The following is a 16,269-nucleotide window of genomic DNA, read 5'->3' as shown; positions in this document are numbered from 1 at the left end:
ATTTTCAGTCAAACGTATCTCAGGTACAATTTGGACTTAACCGTCAAAAATGCTGAGCACCAGCTTTTTGTCCATTCATTGCGACTTTTGGCGCAAGACTGAGTTTGGTTTTCATAGCTCAAATCATTCCCAACTACCTCTTTTTACACCAAAGGTGTTAAGAGACTCAACAACCCATTTGTACTGTCTGTCATTTGGGCTCACAATTCCTTAATTATCAGAATCGTTTTTAGAACTGAAGGGAAAGTTCTAAATTGGGGACAATATCTCTTAAGAAAAGAGGAATATGCTGCCCCGTGTGAGGATCGAACTCACGACCTTCAGATTATGAGACTGACGCGCTACCTACTGCGCTAACGAGGCAAGACACACAAGCTAATCTGCAGACACTTCTTGTGCAAGGCACGAAACTTATTTTTTTCATATTGTCAACGAGCTTGAAGGTATCTATTCCCATATGGTCTAGCGGTTAGGATTCCTGGTTTTCACCCAGGCGGCCCGGGTTCGACTCCCGGTATGGGAATTCACTTTTTTCTGTACTACTGCCAACATTCAAAGACTGAAATGTGTTTTGCAAATAAAAGTACTTCAGATAGAATTTGCACTTTGCAGTCAAAAATGCTGAACACCAGGGTATTTTTCATTCATTCTGACCTTTTGCACAAGATTTAATTTTGTTTCATAGCTTAACTCATTCTCAACTACACCTTTTTACTCCAAAGTGTTAGGGGCCCAACAATCCATGTGGTTCTGTCTGTCATTAGGGCTCCTACTTCATTTCCAATCGGAAACATTTCAGAAATTAATGGGAAAGTTCTGAGTTGGTAACACAGTCTCCTGAGAAAAGGAGGAGTAGTACCACATGTGAGGAATAAACTCATATTCTTCAGATTGCCAACTGATATGCTAATTATGGTGTTCATGTGGAAAGTTTTAGCTTTAGTAATGTAAAATTGATTTAATCAAAGCAAAAAACTTCTTTTTTTTTTTTTTTTTTTTTTTTTTTTTTTTTAAACCTGTCTTGTTGGTTAGTGTAAAGCTTGCCCCATGCGGAAAAGGACCTAGCATCGCTGGTTGACTGGTTCAATTCCTGCTATGGGAGTGACCTCCTTTGGCATATGTACGCACATTCAAAAACTGCCACAAACCTTGTAGATGGAATCAGTTTAGGTTGGAACTGCTCTATGCAGCAAAAATGTCAACCACCAGAGTTTTGGGTTATTTATTTGCACCACATACCATTTGAGGTCAACGCTCAAACCATTCTTATTTCTCACTTGTAACTCCTAGGTTTTAAGGGACTCAGCAACCCTTTTTTCCCTGTCTGTTATTAGAGCTCTCCTCTTTGCTGCAATCGGTTATGTTTTGGTACTGAATGGGAAAAATCGGTGGCTCTCTAGCAAAGATGGAGACAGAATTGATTGAAAAAACAAGGGGCCAGTGCCTCTTCTGAGCATCAAAAGTTCAACCTTTAGCTTATGAGACGGATTTGCTTCTACTGTGTTAAGGAGGCAAGTTGCGCAAATTGAACTGCAGAAGTTTCTTGTGTCAAGTAGTAAACTTCTTTTTTTTACATTGTCACTGATACCGCTATGCATCATTTCCCATATGGTCTAGCGGTTAGGATTCCTGGTTCTCACCCAGGCGGCCCGGGTTCGACTCCCGGTATGGGAAAGTACCCTTTTCTGTACTAACTACTGATGCGTTATTTTCAGTCAAACGTATCTCAGGTACAATTTGGACTTAACCGTCAAAAATGCTGAGCACCAGCTTTTTGTCCATTCATTGCGACTTTTGGCGCAAGACTGAGTTTGGTTTCATAGCTCAAATCATTCCCAACTACCTCTTTTTACACCAAAGGTGTTAGAGACTCAACAACCCATTTGTACTGTCTGTCATTTGGGCTCACAATTCCTTAATTATCAGAATCGTTTTAGAACTGAAAGGGAAAGTTCTAAATTGGGGACAATATCTCTTAAGAAAAGAGGAATATGCTGCCCCGTGTGAGGATCGAACTCACGACCTTCAGATTATGAGACTGACGCGCTACCTACTGCGCTAACGAGGCAAGACACACAAGCTAATCTGCAGACACTTCTTGTGCAAGGCACGAAACTTATTTTTTTCATATTGTCAACGAGCTTGAAGGTATCTATTCCCATATGGTCTAGCGGTTAGGATTCCTGGTTTTCACCCAGGCGGCCCGGGTTCGACTCCCGGTATGGGAATTCACTTTTTTCTGTACTACTGCCAACATTCAAAGACTGAAATGTGTTTTGCAAATAAAAGTACTTCAGATAGAATTTGCACTTTGCAGTCAAAAATGCTGAACACCAGGGTATTTTTCATTCATTCTGACCTTTTGCACAAGATTTAATTTTGTTTCATAGCTTAACTCATTCTCAACTACACCTTTTTACTCCAAAGTGTTAGGGGCCCAACAATCCATGTGTTCTGTCTGTCATTAGGGCTCCTACTTCATTTCCAATCGGAAACATTTCAGAAATTAATGGGAAAGTTCTGAGTTGGTAACACAGTCTCCTGAGAAAAGGAGGGAGTAGTACCACATGTGAGGAATAAACTCATATTCTTCAGATTGCCAACTGATATGCTAATTATGGGTGTTCATGTGGAAAGTTTTAGCTTTAGTAATGTAAAATTGATTTAATCAAAGCAAAAAACCTTCTTTTTTTTTTTTTTTTTTTTTTTTTTTTTTTTTAAACCTGTCTTGTTGGTTAGTGTAAGCTTGCCCCATGCGGAAAAGGACCTAGCATCGCTGGTTTGACTGGTTCAATTCCTGCTATGGGAGTGACCTCCTTTGGCATATGTACGCACATTCAAAAACTGCCACAAACCTTGTAGATGGAATCAGTTTAGGTTGGAACTGCTCTATGCAGCAAAAATGTCAACCACCAGAGTTTTGGGTTATTTATTTGCACCACATACCATTTGAGGGTCAACGCTCAAACCATTCTTATTTCTCACTTGTAACTCCTAGGTTTTAAGGGACTCAGCAACCCTTTTTTCCCTGTCTGTTATTAGAGCTCTCCTCTTTGCTGCAATCGGTTATGTTTTGGTACTGAATGGGAAAAATCGGTGGCTCTCTAGCAAAGATGGAGACAGAATTGATTGAAAAAAACAAGGGGCCAGTGCCTCTTCTGAGCATCAAAAGTTCAACCTTTAGCTTATGAGACGGATTTGCTTCCTACTGTGTTAAGGAGGCAAGTTGCGCAAATTGAACTGCAGAAGTTTCTTGTGTCAAGTAGTAAACTTCTTTTTTTTACATTGTCACTGATACCGCTATGCATCATTTCCCATATGGTCTAGCGGTTAGGATTCCTGGTTCTCACCCAGGCGGCCCGGGTTCGACTCCCGGTATGGGAAAGTACCCTTTTCTGTACTAACTACTGATGCGTTATTTTCAGTCAAACGTATCTCAGGTACAATTTGGACTTAACCGTCAAAAATGCTGAGCACCAGCTTTTTGTCCATTCATTGCGACTTTTGGCGCAAGACTGAGTTTGGTTTCATAGCTCAAATCATTCCCAACTACCTCTTTTTACACAAAGGTGTTAAGAGACTCAACAACCCATTTGTACTGTCTGTCATTTGGCTCACAATTCCTTAATTATCAGAATCGTTTTAGAACTGAAAGGGAAAGTTCTAAATTGGGGACAATATCTCTTAAGAAAAGAGGAATATGCTGCCCCGTGTGAGGATCGAACTCACGACCTTCAGATTATGAGACTGACGCGCTACCTACTGCGCTAACGAGGCAAGACACACAAGCTAATCTGCAGACACTTCTTGTGCAAGGCACGAAACTTATTTTTTTCATATTGTCAACGAGCTTGAAGGTATCTATTCCCATATGGTCTAGCGGTTAGGATTCCTGGTTTTCACCCAGGCGGCCCGGGTTCGACTCCCGGTATGGGAATTCACTTTTTTCTGTACTACTGCCAACATTCAAAGACTGAAATGTGTTTTGCAAATAAAAGTACTTCAGATAGAATTTGCACTTTGCAGTCAAAAATGCTGAACACCAGGGTATTTTTCATTCATTCTGACCTTTTGCACAAGATTTAATTTTGTTTCATAGCTTAACTCATTCTCAACTACACCTTTTTACTCCAAAGTGTTAGGGGCCCAACAATCCATGTGTTCTGTCTGTCATTAGGGCTCCTACTTCATTTCCAATCGGAAACATTTCAGAAATTAATGGGAAAGTTCTGAGTTGGTAACACAGTCTCCTGAGAAAAGGAGGGAGTAGTACCACATGTGAGGAATAAACTCATATTCTTCAGATTGCCAACTGATATGCTAATTATGGTGTTCATGTGGAAAGTTTTAGCTTTAGTAATGTAAAATTGATTTAATCAAAGCAAAAAACTTCTTTTTTTTTTTTTTTTTTTTTTTTTTTTTTTTTTAAACCTGTCTTGTTGGTTAGTGTAAAGCTTGCCCCATGCGGAAAAGGACCTAGCATCGCTGGTTGACTGGTTCAATTCCTGCTATGGGAGTGACCTCCTTTGGCATATGTACGCACATTCAAAAACTGCCACAAACCTTGTAGATGGAATCAGTTTAGGTTGGAACTGCTCTATGCAGCAAAAATGTCAACCACCAGAGTTTTGGGTTATTTATTTGCACCACATACCATTTGAGGTCAACGCTCAAACCATTCTTATTTCTCACTTGTAACTCCTAGGTTTTAAGGGACTCAGCAACCCTTTTTTCCCTGTCTGTTATTAGAGCTCTCCTCTTTGCTGCAATCGGTTATGTTTTGGTACTGAATGGGAAAAATCGGTGGCTCTCTAGCAAAGATGGAGACAGAATTGATTGAAAAAACAAGGGGCCAGTGCCTCTTCTGAGCATCAAAAGTTCAACCTTTAGCTTATGAGACGGATTTGCTTCCTACTGTGTTAAGGAGGCAAGTTGCGCAAATTGAACTGCAGAAGTTTCTTGTGTCAAGTAGTAAACTTCTTTTTTTTACATTGTCACTGATACCGCTATGCATCATTTCCCATATGGTCTAGCGGTTAGGATTCCTGGTTCTCACCCAGGCGGCCCGGGTTCGACTCCCGGTATGGGAAAGTACCCTTTTCTGTACTAACTACTGATGCGTTATTTTCAGTCAAACGTATCTCAGGTACAATTTGGACTTAACCGTCAAAAATGCTGAGCACCAGCTTTTTGTCCATTCATTGCGACTTTTGGCGCAAGACTGAGTTTGGTTTCATAGCTCAAATCATTCCCAACTACCTCTTTTTACACCAAAGGTGTTAAGAGACTCAACAACCCATTTGTACTGTCTGTCATTTGGGCTCACAATTCCTTAATTATCAGAATCGTTTTAGAACTGAAAGGGAAAGTTCTAAATTGGGGACAATATCTCTTAAGAAAAGAGGAATATGCTGCCCCGTGTGAGGATCGAACTCACGACCTTCAGATTATGAGACTGACGCGCTACCTACTGCGCTAACGAGGCAAGACACACAAGCTAATCTGCAGACACTTCTTGTGCAAGGCACGAAACTTATTTTTTTCATATTGTCAACGAGCTTGAAGGTATCTATTCCCATATGGTCTAGCGGTTAGGATTCCTGGTTTTCACCCAGGCGGCCCGGGTTCGACTCCCGGTATGGGAATTCACTTTTTTCTGTACTACTGCCAACATTCAAAGACTGAAATGTGTTTTGCAAATAAAAGTACTTCAGATAGAATTTGCACTTTGCAGTCAAAAATGCTGAACACCAGGGTATTTTTCATTCATTCTGACCTTTTGCACAAGATTTAATTTTGTTTCATAGCTTAACTCATTCTCAACTACACCTTTTTACTCCAAAGTGTTAGGGGCCCAACAATCCATGTGTTCTGTCTGTCATTAGGGCTCCTACTTCATTTCCAATCGGAAACATTTCAGAAATTAATGGGAAAGTTCTGAGTTGGTAACACAGTCTCCTGAGAAAAGGAGGGAGTAGTACCACATGTGAGGAATAAACTCATATTCTTCAGATTGCCAACTGATATGCTAATTATGGTGTTCATGTGGAAAGTTTTAGCTTTAGTAATGTAAAATTGATTTAATCAAAGCAAAAAACTTCTTTTTTTTTTTTTTTTTTTTTTTTTTTTTTTTTAAACCTGTCTTGTTGGTTAGTGTAAAGCTTGCCCCATGCGGAAAAGGACCTAGCATCGCTGGTTGACTGGTTCAATTCCTGCTATGGGAGTGACCTCCTTTGGCATATGTACGCACATTCAAAAACTGCCACAAACCTTGTAGATGGAATCAGTTTAGGTTGGAACTGCTCTATGCAGCAAAAATGTCAACCACCAGAGTTTTGGGTTATTTATTTGCACCACATACCATTTGAGGTCAACGCTCAAACCATTCTTATTTCTCACTTGTAACTCCTAGGTTTTAAGGGACTCAGCAACCCTTTTTTCCCTGTCTGTTATTAGAGCTCTCCTCTTTGCTGCAATCGGTTATGTTTTGGTACTGAATGGGAAAAATCGGTGGCTCTCTAGCAAAGATGGAGACAGAATTGATTGAAAAAACAAGGGGCCAGTGCCTCTTCTGAGCATCAAAAGTTCAACCTTTAGCTTATGAGACGGATTTGCTTCCTACTGTGTTAAGGAGGCAAGTTGCGCAAATTGAACTGCAGAAGTTTCTTGTGTCAAGTAGTAAACTTCTTTTTTTTACATTGTCACTGATACCGCTATGCATCATTTCCCATATGGTCTAGCGGTTAGGATTCCTGGTTCTCACCCAGGCGGCCCGGGTTCGACTCCCGGTATGGGAAAGTACCCTTTTCTGTACTAACTACTGATGCGTTATTTTCAGTCAAACGTATCTCAGGTACAATTTGGACTTAACCGTCAAAAATGCTGAGCACCAGCTTTTTGTCCATTCATTGCGACTTTTGGCGCAAGACTGAGTTTGGTTTCATAGCTCAAATCATTCCCAACTACCTCTTTTTACACCAAAGGTGTTAAGAGACTCAACAACCCATTTGTACTGTCTGTCATTTGGGCTCACAATTCCTTAATTATCAGAATCGTTTTAGAACTGAAAGGGAAAGTTCTAAATTGGGGACAATATCTCTTAAGAAAAGAGGAATATGCTGCCCCGTGTGAGGATCGAACTCACGACCTTCAGATTATGAGACTGACGCGCTACCTACTGCGCTAACGAGGCAAGACACACAAGCTAATCTGCAGACACTTCTTGTGCAAGGCACGAAACTTATTTTTTTCATATTGTCAACGAGCTTGAAGGTATCTATTCCCATATGGTCTAGCGGTTAGGATTCCTGGTTTTCACCCAGGCGGCCCGGGTTCGACTCCCGGTATGGGAATTCACTTTTTTCTGTACTACTGCCAACATTCAAAGACTGAAATGTGTTTTGCAAATAAAAGTACTTCAGATAGAATTTGCACTTTGCAGTCAAAAATGCTGAACACCAGGGTATTTTTCATTCATTCTGACCTTTTGCACAAGATTTAATTTTGTTTCATAGCTTAACTCATTCTCAACTACACCTTTTTACTCCAAAGTGTTAGGGGCCCAACAATCCATGTGTTCTGTCTGTCATTAGGGCTCCTACTTCATTTCCAATCGGAAACATTTCAGAAATTAATGGGAAAGTTCTGAGTTGGTAACACAGTCTCCTGAGAAAAGGAGGGAGTAGTACCACATGTGAGGAATAAACTCATATTCTTCAGATTGCCAACTGATATGCTAATTATGGTGTTCATGTGGAAAGTTTTAGCTTTAGTAATGTAAAATTGATTTAATCAAAGCAAAAAACTTCTTTTTTTTTTTTTTTTTTTTTTTTTTTTTTTTTTAAACCTGTCTTGTTGGTTAGTGTAAAGCTTGCCCCATGCGGAAAAGGACCTAGCATCGCTGGTTGACTGGTTCAATTCCTGCTATGGGAGTGACCTCCTTTGGCATATGTACGCACATTCAAAAACTGCCACAAACCTTGTAGATGGAATCAGTTTAGGTTGGAACTGCTCTATGCAGCAAAAATGTCAACCACCAGAGTTTTGGGTTATTTATTTGCACCACATACCATTTGAGGTCAACGCTCAAACCATTCTTATTTCTCACTTGTAACTCCTAGGTTTTAAGGGACTCAGCAACCCTTTTTTCCCTGTCTGTTATTAGAGCTCTCCTCTTTGCTGCAATCGGTTATGTTTTGGTACTGAATGGGAAAAATCGGTGGCTCTCTAGCAAAGATGGAGACAGAATTGATTGAAAAAACAAGGGGCCAGTGCCTCTTCTGAGCATCAAAAGTTCAACCTTTAGCTTATGAGACGGATTTGCTTCCTACTGTGTTAAGGAGGCAAGTTGCGCAAATTGAACTGCAGAAGTTTCTTGTGTCAAGTAGTAAACTTCTTTTTTTTACATTGTCACTGATACCGCTATGCATCATTTCCCATATGGTCTAGCGGTTAGGATTCCTGGTTCTCACCCAGGCGGCCCGGGTTCGACTCCCGGTATGGGAAAGTACCCTTTTCTGTACTAACTACTGATGCGTTATTTTCAGTCAAACGTATCTCAGGTACAATTTGGACTTAACCGTCAAAAATGCTGAGCACCAGCTTTTTGTCCATTCATTGCGACTTTTGGCGCAAGACTGAGTTTGGTTTCATAGCTCAAATCATTCCCAACTACCTCTTTTTACACCAAAGGTGTTAAGAGACTCAACAACCCATTTGTACTGTCTGTCATTTGGGCTCACAATTCCTTAATTATCAGAATCGTTTTAGAACTGAAAGGGAAAGTTCTAAATTGGGGACAATATCTCTTAAGAAAAGAGGAATATGCTGCCCCGTGTGAGGATCGAACTCACGACCTTCAGATTATGAGACTGACGCGCTACCTACTGCGCTAACGAGGCAAGACACACAAGCTAATCTGCAGACACTTCTTGTGCAAGGCACGAAACTTATTTTTTTCATATTGTCAACGAGCTTGAAGGTATCTATTCCCATATGGTCTAGCGGTTAGGATTCCTGGTTTTCACCCAGGCGGCCCGGGTTCGACTCCCGGTATGGGAATTCACTTTTTTCTGTACTACTGCCAACATTCAAAGACTGAAATGTGTTTTGCAAATAAAAGTACTTCAGATAGAATTTGCACTTTGCAGTCAAAAATGCTGAACACCAGGGTATTTTTCATTCATTCTGACCTTTTGCACAAGATTTAATTTTGTTTCATAGCTTAACTCATTCTCAACTACACCTTTTTACTCCAAAGTGTTAGGGGCCCAACAATCCATGTGTTCTGTCTGTCATTAGGGCTCCTACTTCATTTCCAATCGGAAACATTTCAGAAATTAATGGGAAAGTTCTGAGTTGGTAACACAGTCTCCTGAGAAAAGGAGGGAGTAGTACCACATGTGAGGAATAAACTCATATTCTTCAGATTGCCAACTGATATGCTAATTATGGTGTTCATGTGGAAAGTTTTAGCTTTAGTAATGTAAAATTGATTTAATCAAAGCAAAAAACTTCTTTTTTTTTTTTTTTTTTTTTTTTTTTTTTTTTAAACCTGTCTTGTTGGTTAGTGTAAAGCTTGCCCCATGCGGAAAAGGACCTAGCATCGCTGGTTGACTGGTTCAATTCCTGCTATGGGAGTGACCTCCTTTGGCATATGTACGCACATTCAAAAACTGCCACAAACCTTGTAGATGGAATCAGTTTAGGTTGGAACTGCTCTATGCAGCAAAAATGTCAACCACCAGAGTTTTGGGTTATTTATTTGCACCACATACCATTTGAGGTCAACGCTCAAACCATTCTTATTTCTCACTTGTAACTCCTAGGTTTTAAGGGACTCAGCAACCCTTTTTTCCCTGTCTGTTATTAGAGCTCTCCTCTTTGCTGCAATCGGTTATGTTTTGGTACTGAATGGGAAAAATCGGTGGCTCTCTAGCAAAGATGGAGACAGAATTGATTGAAAAAACAAGGGGCCAGTGCCTCTTCTGAGCATCAAAAGTTCAACCTTTAGCTTATGAGACGGATTTGCTTCCTACTGTGTTAAGGAGGCAAGTTGCGCAAATTGAACTGCAGAAGTTTCTTGTGTCAAGTAGTAAACTTCTTTTTTTTACATTGTCACTGATACCGCTATGCATCATTTCCCATATGGTCTAGCGGTTAGGATTCCTGGTTCTCACCCAGGCGGCCCGGGTTCGACTCCCGGTATGGGAAAGTACCCTTTTCTGTACTAACTACTGATGCGTTATTTTCAGTCAAACGTATCTCAGGTACAATTTGGACTTAACCGTCAAAAATGCTGAGCACCAGCTTTTTGTCCATTCATTGCGACTTTTGGCGCAAGACTGAGTTTGGTTTCATAGCTCAAATCATTCCCAACTACCTCTTTTTACACCAAAGGTGTTAAGAGACTCAACAACCCATTTGTACTGTCTGTCATTTGGGCTCACAATTCCTTAATTATCAGAATCGTTTTAGAACTGAAAGGGAAAGTTCTAAATTGGGGACAATATCTCTTAAGAAAAGAGGAATATGCTGCCCCGTGTGAGGATCGAACTCACGACCTTCAGATTATGAGACTGACGCGCTACCTACTGCGCTAACGAGGCAAGACACACAAGCTAATCTGCAGACACTTCTTGTGCAAGGCACAAAACTTATTTTTTTCATATTGTCAACGAGCTTGAAGGTATCTATTCCCATATGGTCTAGCGGTTAGGATTCCTGGTTTTCACCCAGGCGGCCCGGGTTCGACTCCCGGTATGGGAATTCACTTTTTTCTGTACTACTGCCAACATTCAAAGACTGAAATGTGTTTTGCAAATAAAAGTACTTCAGATAGAATTTGCACTTTGCAGTCAAAAATGCTGAACACCAGGGTATTTTTCATTCATTCTGACCTTTTGCACAAGATTTAATTTTGTTTCATAGCTTAACTCATTCTCAACTACACCTTTTTACTCCAAAGTGTTAGGGGCCCAACAATCCATGTGTTCTGTCTGTCATTAGGGCTCCTACTTCATTTCCAATCGGAAACATTTCAGAAATTAATGGGAAAGTTCTGAGTTGGTAACACAGTCTCCTGAGAAAAGGAGGGAGTAGTACCACATGTGAGGAATAAACTCATATTCTTCAGATTGCCAACTGATATGCTAATTATGGTGTTCATGTGGAAAGTTTTAGCTTTAGTAATGTAAAATTGATTTAATCAAAGCAAAAAACTTCTTTTTTTTTTTTTTTTTTTTTTTTTTAAACCTGTCTTGTTGGTTAGTGTAAAGCTTGCCCCATGCGGAAAAGGACCTAGCATCGCTGGTTGACTGGTTCAATTCCTGCTATGGGAGTGACCTCCTTTGGCATATGTACGCACATTCAAAAACTGCCACAAACCTTGTAGATGGAATCAGTTTAGGTTGGAACTGCTCTATGCAGCAAAAATGTCAACCACCAGAGTTTTGGGTTATTTATTTGCACCACATACCATTTGAGGTCAACGCTCAAACCATTCTTATTTCTCACTTGTAACTCCTAGGTTTTAAGGGACTCAGCAACCCTTTTTTCCCTGTCTGTTATTAGAGCTCTCCTCTTTGCTGCAATCGGTTATGTTTTGGTACTGAATGGGAAAAATCGGTGGCTCTCTAGCAAAGATGGAGACAGAATTGATTGAAAAAACAAGGGGCCAGTGCCTCTTCTGAGCATCAAAAGTTCAACCTTTAGCTTATGAGACGGATTTGCTTCCTACTGTGTTAACGAGGCAAGTTGCGCAAATTGAACTGCAGAAGTTTCTTGTGTCAAGTAGTAAACTTCTTTTTTTTACATTGTCACTGATACCGCTATGCATCATTTCCCATATGGTCTAGCGGTTAGGATTCCTGGTTCTCACCCAGGCGGCCCGGGTTCGACTCCCGGTATGGGAAAGTACCCTTTTCTGTACTAACTACTGATGCGTTATTTTCAGTCAAACGTATCTCAGGTACAATTTGGACTTAACCGTCAAAAATGCTGAGCACCAGCTTTTTGTCCATTCATTGCGACTTTTGGCGCAAGACTGAGTTTGGTTTCATAGCTCAAATCATTCCCAACTACCTCTTTTTACACCAAAGGTGTTAAGAGACTCAACAACCCATTTGTACTGTCTGTCATTTGGGCTCACAATTCCTTAATTATCAGAATCGTTTTAGAACTGAAAGGGAAAGTTCTAAATTGGGGACAATATCTCTTAAGAAAAGAGGAATATGCTGCCCCGTGTGAGGATCGAACTCACGACCTTCAGATTATGAGACTGACGCGCTACCTACTGCGCTAACGAGGCAAGACACACAAGCTAATCTGCAGACACTTCTTGTGCAAGGCACGAAACTTATTTTTTTCATATTGTCAACGAGCTTGAAGGTATCTATTCCCATATGGTCTAGCGGTTAGGATTCCTGGTTTTCACCCAGGCGGCCCGGGTTCGACTCCCGGTATGGGAATTCACTTTTTTCTGTACTACTGCCAACATTCAAAGACTGAAATGTGTTTTGCAAATAAAAGTACTTCAGATAGAATTTGCACTTTGCAGTCAAAAATGCTGAACACCAGGGTATTTTTCATTCATTCTGACCTTTTGCACAAGATTTAATTTTGTTTCATAGCTTAACTCATTCTCAACTACACCTTTTTACTCCAAAGTGTTAGGGGCCCAACAATCCATGTGTTCTGTCTGTCATTAGGGCTCCTACTTCATTTCCAATCGGAAACATTTCAGAAATTAATGGGAAAGTTCTGAGTTGGTAACACAGTCTCCTGAGAAAAGGAGGGAGTAGTACCACATGTGAGGAATAAACTCATATTCTTCAGATTGCCAACTGATATGCTAATTATGGTGTTCATGTGGAAAGTTTTAGCTTTAGTAATGTAAAATTGATTTAATCAAAGCAAAAAACTTCTTTTTTTTTTTTTTTTTTTTTTTTTTTTTTTTTTTAAACCTGTCTTGTTGGTTAGTGTAAAGCTTGCCCCATGCGGAAAAGGACCTAGCATCGCTGGTTGACTGGTTCAATTCCTGCTATGGGAGTGACCTCCTTTGGCATATGTACGCACATTCAAAAACTGCCACAAACCTTGTAGATGGAATCAGTTTAGGTTGGAACTGCTCTATGCAGCAAAAATGTCAACCACCAGAGTTTTGGGTTATTTATTTGCACCACATACCATTTGAGGTCAACGCTCAAACCATTCTTATTTCTCACTTGTAACTCCTAGGTTTTAAGGGACTCAGCAACCCTTTTTTCCCTGTCTGTTATTAGAGCTCTCCTCTTTGCTGCAATCGGTTATGTTTTGGTACTGAATGGGAAAAATCGGTGGCTCTCTAGCAAAGATGGAGACAGAATTGATTGAAAAAACAAGGGGCCAGTGCCTCTTCTGAGCATCAAAAGTTCAACCTTTAGCTTATGAGACGGATTTGCTTCCTACTGTGTTAACGAGGCAAGTTGCGCAAATTGAACTGCAGAAGTTTCTTGTGTCAAGTAGTAAACTTCTTTTTTTTACATTGTCACTGATACCGCTATGCATCATTTCCCATATGGTCTAGCGGTTAGGATTCCTGGTTCTCACCCAGGCGGCCCGGGTTCGACTCCCGGTATGGGAAAGTACCCTTTTCTGTACTAACTACTGATGCGTTATTTTCAGTCAAACGTATCTCAGGTACAATTTGGACTTAACCGTCAAAAATGCTGAGCACCAGCTTTTTGTCCATTCATTGCGACTTTTGGCGCAAGACTGAGTTTGGTTTCATAGCTCAAATCATTCCCAACTACCTCTTTTTACACCAAAGGTGTTAAGAGACTCAACAACCCATTTGTACTGTCTGTCATTTGGGCTCACAATTCCTTAATTATCAGAATCGTTTTAGAACTGAAAGGGAAAGTTCTAAATTGGGGACAATATCTCTTAAGAAAAGAGGAATATGCTGCCCCGTGTGAGGATCGAACTCACGACCTTCAGATTATGAGACTGACGCGCTACCTACTGCGCTAACGAGGCAAGACACACAAGCTAATCTGCAGACACTTCTTGTGCAAGGCACGAAACTTATTTTTTTCATATTGTCAACGAGCTTGAAGGTATCTATTCCCATATGGTCTAGCGGTTAGGATTCCTGGTTTTCACCCAGGCGGCCCGGGTTCGACTCCCGGTATGGGAATTCACTTTTTTCTGTACTACTGCCAACATTCAAAGACTGAAATGTGTTTTGCAAATAAAAGTACTTCAGATAGAATTTGCACTTTGCAGTCAAAAATGCTGAACACCAGGGTATTTTTCATTCATTCTGACCTTTTGCACAAGATTTAATTTTGTTTCATAGCTTAACTCATTCTCAACTACACCTTTTTACTCCAAAGTGTTAGGGGCCCAACAATCCATGTGTTCTGTCTGTCATTAGGGCTCCTACTTCATTTCCAATCGGAAACATTTCAGAAATTAATGGGAAAGTTCTGAGTTGGTAACACAGTCTCCTGAGAAAAGGAGGGAGTAGTACCACATGTGAGGAATAAACTCATATTCTTCAGATTGCCAACTGATATGCTAATTATGGTGTTCATGTGGAAAGTTTTAGCTTTAGTAATGTAAAATTGATTTAATCAAAGCAAAAAACTTCTTTTTTTTTTTTTTTTTTTTTTTTTTTTTTTTTAAACCTGTCTTGTTGGTTAGTGTAAAGCTTGCCCCATGCGGAAAAGGACCTAGCATCGCTGGTTGACTGGTTCAATTCCTGCTATGGGAGTGACCTCCTTTGGCATATGTACGCACATTCAAAAACTGCCACAAACCTTGTAGATGGAATCAGTTTAGGTTGGAACTGCTCTATGCAGCAAAAATGTCAACCACCAGAGTTTTGGGTTATTTATTTGCACCACATACCATTTGAGGTCAACGCTCAAACCATTCTTATTTCTCACTTGTAACTCCTAGGTTTTAAGGGACTCAGCAACCCTTTTTTCCCTGTCTGTTATTAGAGCTCTCCTCTTTGCTGCAATCGGTTATGTTTTGGTACTGAATGGGAAAAATCGGTGGCTCTCTAGCAAAGATGGAGACAGAATTGATTGAAAAAACAAGGGGCCAGTGCCTCTTCTGAGCATCAAAAGTTCAACCTTTAGCTTATGAGACGGATTTGCTTCCTACTGTGTTAAGGAGGCAAGTTGCGCAAATTGAACTGCAGAAGTTTCTTGTGTCAAGTAGTAAACTTCTTTTTTTTACATTGTCACTGATACCGCTATGCATCATTTCCCATATGGTCTAGCGGTTAGGATTCCTGGTTCTCACCCAGGCGGCCCGGGTTCGACTCCCGGTATGGGAAAGTACCCTTTTCTGTACTAACTACTGATGCGTTATTTTCAGTCAAACGTATCTCAGGTACAATTTGGACTTAACCGTCAAAAATGCTGAGCACCAGCTTTTTGTCCATTCATTGCGACTTTTGGCGCAAGACTGAGTTTGGTTTCATAGCTCAAATCATTCCCAACTACCTCTTTTTACACCAAAGGTGTTAAGAGACTCAACAACCCATTTGTACTGTCTGTCATTTGGGCTCACAATTCCTTAATTATCAGAATCGTTTTAGAACTGAAAGGGAAAGTTCTAAATTGGGGACAATATCTCTTAAGAAAAGAGGAATATGCTGCCCCGTGTGAGGATCGAACTCACGACCTTCAGATTATGAGACTGACGCGCTACCTACTGCGCTAACGAGGCAAGACACACAAGCTAATCTGCAGACACTTCTTGTGCAAGGCACGAAACTTATTTTTTTCATATTGTCAACGAGCTTGAAGGTATCTATTCCCATATGGTCTAGCGGTTAGGATTCCTGGTTTTCACCCAGGCGGCCCGGGTTCGACTCCCGGTATGGGAATTCACTTTTTTCTGTACTACTGCCAACATTCAAAGACTGAAATGTGTTTTGCAAATAAAAGTACTTCAGATAGAATTTGCACTTTGCAGTCAAAAATGCTGAACACCAGGGTATTTTTCATTCATTCTGACCTTTTGCACAAGATTTAATTTTGTTTCATAGCTTAACTCATTTTCAACTACACCTTTTTACTCCAAAGTGTTAGGGGCCCAACAATCCATGTGTTCTGTCTGTCATTAGGGCTCCTACTTCATTTCCAATCGGAAACATTTCAGAAATTAATGGGAAAGTTCTGAGTTGGTAACACAGTCTCCTGAGAAAAGGAGGGAGTAGTACCACATGTGAGGAATAAACTCATATTCTTCAGATTGCCAACTGATATGCTA

General features: G+C 40.4%; 29 non-coding genes across 29 annotated transcripts; 19 read left to right on the top strand and 10 right to left on the bottom strand.

Annotated features, from left to right (window-relative positions):
- Positions 1 to 290: 290 nt before the first annotated feature.
- Positions 291 to 363, bottom strand: TRNAM-CAU (transfer RNA methionine (anticodon CAU)). Its single transcript has one exon. It is a non-coding gene; the product is annotated as a tRNA-Met (tRNA).
- Positions 364 to 451: 88 nt separating this feature from the next.
- TRNAE-UUC (transfer RNA glutamic acid (anticodon UUC)) lies at positions 452 to 523 on the top strand. Its single transcript has one exon. It is a non-coding gene; the product is annotated as a tRNA-Glu (tRNA).
- A 1,079-nt stretch (positions 524 to 1,602) lies between these two features.
- Positions 1,603 to 1,674, top strand: TRNAE-CUC (transfer RNA glutamic acid (anticodon CUC)). Its single transcript has one exon. It is a non-coding gene; the product is annotated as a tRNA-Glu (tRNA).
- A 321-nt stretch (positions 1,675 to 1,995) lies between these two features.
- Positions 1,996 to 2,068, bottom strand: TRNAM-CAU (transfer RNA methionine (anticodon CAU)). Its single transcript has one exon. It is a non-coding gene; the product is annotated as a tRNA-Met (tRNA).
- Positions 2,069 to 2,156: 88 nt separating this feature from the next.
- TRNAE-UUC (transfer RNA glutamic acid (anticodon UUC)) lies at positions 2,157 to 2,228 on the top strand. Its single transcript has one exon. It is a non-coding gene; the product is annotated as a tRNA-Glu (tRNA).
- Positions 2,229 to 3,312: 1,084 nt separating this feature from the next.
- Positions 3,313 to 3,384, top strand: TRNAE-CUC (transfer RNA glutamic acid (anticodon CUC)). The gene has a single exon. It is a non-coding gene; the product is annotated as a tRNA-Glu (tRNA).
- A 320-nt stretch (positions 3,385 to 3,704) lies between these two features.
- TRNAM-CAU (transfer RNA methionine (anticodon CAU)) lies at positions 3,705 to 3,777 on the bottom strand. Its single transcript has one exon. It is a non-coding gene; the product is annotated as a tRNA-Met (tRNA).
- Positions 3,778 to 3,865: 88 nt separating this feature from the next.
- TRNAE-UUC (transfer RNA glutamic acid (anticodon UUC)) lies at positions 3,866 to 3,937 on the top strand. Its single transcript has one exon. It is a non-coding gene; the product is annotated as a tRNA-Glu (tRNA).
- Positions 3,938 to 5,018: 1,081 nt separating this feature from the next.
- TRNAE-CUC (transfer RNA glutamic acid (anticodon CUC)) lies at positions 5,019 to 5,090 on the top strand. The gene has a single exon. It is a non-coding gene; the product is annotated as a tRNA-Glu (tRNA).
- Positions 5,091 to 5,412: 322 nt separating this feature from the next.
- Positions 5,413 to 5,485, bottom strand: TRNAM-CAU (transfer RNA methionine (anticodon CAU)). Its single transcript has one exon. It is a non-coding gene; the product is annotated as a tRNA-Met (tRNA).
- Positions 5,486 to 5,573: 88 nt separating this feature from the next.
- On the top strand, positions 5,574 to 5,645 carry TRNAE-UUC (transfer RNA glutamic acid (anticodon UUC)). The gene has a single exon. It is a non-coding gene; the product is annotated as a tRNA-Glu (tRNA).
- A 1,080-nt stretch (positions 5,646 to 6,725) lies between these two features.
- TRNAE-CUC (transfer RNA glutamic acid (anticodon CUC)) lies at positions 6,726 to 6,797 on the top strand. The gene has a single exon. It is a non-coding gene; the product is annotated as a tRNA-Glu (tRNA).
- A 322-nt stretch (positions 6,798 to 7,119) lies between these two features.
- TRNAM-CAU (transfer RNA methionine (anticodon CAU)) lies at positions 7,120 to 7,192 on the bottom strand. The gene has a single exon. It is a non-coding gene; the product is annotated as a tRNA-Met (tRNA).
- Positions 7,193 to 7,280: 88 nt separating this feature from the next.
- On the top strand, positions 7,281 to 7,352 carry TRNAE-UUC (transfer RNA glutamic acid (anticodon UUC)). The gene has a single exon. It is a non-coding gene; the product is annotated as a tRNA-Glu (tRNA).
- A 1,081-nt stretch (positions 7,353 to 8,433) lies between these two features.
- Positions 8,434 to 8,505, top strand: TRNAE-CUC (transfer RNA glutamic acid (anticodon CUC)). The gene has a single exon. It is a non-coding gene; the product is annotated as a tRNA-Glu (tRNA).
- Positions 8,506 to 8,827: 322 nt separating this feature from the next.
- TRNAM-CAU (transfer RNA methionine (anticodon CAU)) lies at positions 8,828 to 8,900 on the bottom strand. The gene has a single exon. It is a non-coding gene; the product is annotated as a tRNA-Met (tRNA).
- Positions 8,901 to 8,988: 88 nt separating this feature from the next.
- Positions 8,989 to 9,060, top strand: TRNAE-UUC (transfer RNA glutamic acid (anticodon UUC)). The gene has a single exon. It is a non-coding gene; the product is annotated as a tRNA-Glu (tRNA).
- A 1,080-nt stretch (positions 9,061 to 10,140) lies between these two features.
- Positions 10,141 to 10,212, top strand: TRNAE-CUC (transfer RNA glutamic acid (anticodon CUC)). Its single transcript has one exon. It is a non-coding gene; the product is annotated as a tRNA-Glu (tRNA).
- Positions 10,213 to 10,534: 322 nt separating this feature from the next.
- TRNAM-CAU (transfer RNA methionine (anticodon CAU)) lies at positions 10,535 to 10,607 on the bottom strand. The gene has a single exon. It is a non-coding gene; the product is annotated as a tRNA-Met (tRNA).
- An 88-nt stretch (positions 10,608 to 10,695) lies between these two features.
- Positions 10,696 to 10,767, top strand: TRNAE-UUC (transfer RNA glutamic acid (anticodon UUC)). The gene has a single exon. It is a non-coding gene; the product is annotated as a tRNA-Glu (tRNA).
- Positions 10,768 to 11,840: 1,073 nt separating this feature from the next.
- TRNAE-CUC (transfer RNA glutamic acid (anticodon CUC)) lies at positions 11,841 to 11,912 on the top strand. The gene has a single exon. It is a non-coding gene; the product is annotated as a tRNA-Glu (tRNA).
- A 322-nt stretch (positions 11,913 to 12,234) lies between these two features.
- On the bottom strand, positions 12,235 to 12,307 carry TRNAM-CAU (transfer RNA methionine (anticodon CAU)). Its single transcript has one exon. It is a non-coding gene; the product is annotated as a tRNA-Met (tRNA).
- Positions 12,308 to 12,395: 88 nt separating this feature from the next.
- Positions 12,396 to 12,467, top strand: TRNAE-UUC (transfer RNA glutamic acid (anticodon UUC)). Its single transcript has one exon. It is a non-coding gene; the product is annotated as a tRNA-Glu (tRNA).
- A 1,082-nt stretch (positions 12,468 to 13,549) lies between these two features.
- TRNAE-CUC (transfer RNA glutamic acid (anticodon CUC)) lies at positions 13,550 to 13,621 on the top strand. The gene has a single exon. It is a non-coding gene; the product is annotated as a tRNA-Glu (tRNA).
- A 322-nt stretch (positions 13,622 to 13,943) lies between these two features.
- Positions 13,944 to 14,016, bottom strand: TRNAM-CAU (transfer RNA methionine (anticodon CAU)). Its single transcript has one exon. It is a non-coding gene; the product is annotated as a tRNA-Met (tRNA).
- Positions 14,017 to 14,104: 88 nt separating this feature from the next.
- On the top strand, positions 14,105 to 14,176 carry TRNAE-UUC (transfer RNA glutamic acid (anticodon UUC)). Its single transcript has one exon. It is a non-coding gene; the product is annotated as a tRNA-Glu (tRNA).
- A 1,080-nt stretch (positions 14,177 to 15,256) lies between these two features.
- TRNAE-CUC (transfer RNA glutamic acid (anticodon CUC)) lies at positions 15,257 to 15,328 on the top strand. The gene has a single exon. It is a non-coding gene; the product is annotated as a tRNA-Glu (tRNA).
- A 322-nt stretch (positions 15,329 to 15,650) lies between these two features.
- Positions 15,651 to 15,723, bottom strand: TRNAM-CAU (transfer RNA methionine (anticodon CAU)). The gene has a single exon. It is a non-coding gene; the product is annotated as a tRNA-Met (tRNA).
- Positions 15,724 to 15,811: 88 nt separating this feature from the next.
- Positions 15,812 to 15,883, top strand: TRNAE-UUC (transfer RNA glutamic acid (anticodon UUC)). The gene has a single exon. It is a non-coding gene; the product is annotated as a tRNA-Glu (tRNA).
- Positions 15,884 to 16,269: the final 386 nt, after the last annotated feature.

Source organism: Ranitomeya imitator, unplaced genomic scaffold, assembly GCF_032444005.1.
Source record: "Ranitomeya imitator isolate aRanImi1 unplaced genomic scaffold, aRanImi1.pri SCAFFOLD_640, whole genome shotgun sequence".
Taxonomy (NCBI): domain Eukaryota; kingdom Metazoa; phylum Chordata; class Amphibia; order Anura; family Dendrobatidae; genus Ranitomeya; species Ranitomeya imitator.
Note: the sequence above shows the minus strand (reverse complement) of the source record. Positions and strands in the feature narration are given on the sequence as shown.